The following is a 493-nucleotide window of genomic DNA, read 5'->3' on the forward strand; positions in this document are numbered from 1 at the left end:
GTGACGGGCGGCGGAGGAGAAAGAGGCATAATAGATTTTGGAGTGCTAGGAATGACGGATGCGATTATACCAACACTAACACACCGGATGCCATCGGAACTCTTAATTTAAGCGTGCTTGGGCGAGAGTTGTACTAGGATGGGTTACCACCTGGGAAGTCCTCGTGTTGCATACCTTCCTCTTTTTTTTCCTATAAAATTCAGTTTAATTTTGCCGGTTCCATCGGCGGATCTTTTTATTTTTCCTCTTGGCGGAAAAAAGAAAAGGGGCGAGGTGCGGGGCCCGCGTGCGGGGTGTAACAGGCGGCGCAGGAGAATGAGGCTTAATAGAATTTGGAGTGCTGGGACTGACGGATGCGATCATACCAGCACTAACACACCGGATCCCATCAGAAATCCGAAGTTAAGCGTGCTTGGGCGAGAGTAGTAGTAGGTTGGGTGACCCCTTGGGAAGTCCTCGTGTTGCATTCCTTCCTTTTTTTTTTCCTTTAAAA

General features: G+C 48.7%; 1 non-coding gene and 1 pseudogene across 1 annotated transcript; both read left to right on the forward strand.

Annotated features, from left to right (window-relative positions):
* The first annotated feature begins 56 nt into the window (after positions 1-56).
* LOC124894057 lies at positions 57-175 on the forward strand (annotated as a pseudogene).
* Positions 176-351: 176 nt separating this feature from the next.
* On the forward strand, positions 352-470 carry LOC124894058. Its single transcript, XR_007050993.1, has one exon. It is a non-coding gene; the product is annotated as a 5S ribosomal RNA (ribosomal RNA).
* Positions 471-493: the final 23 nt, after the last annotated feature.

Source organism: Capsicum annuum, unplaced genomic scaffold (genome assembly GCF_002878395.1).
Source record: "Capsicum annuum cultivar UCD-10X-F1 unplaced genomic scaffold, UCD10Xv1.1 ctg68876, whole genome shotgun sequence".
NCBI lineage: Eukaryota > Viridiplantae > Streptophyta > Magnoliopsida > Solanales > Solanaceae > Capsicum > Capsicum annuum.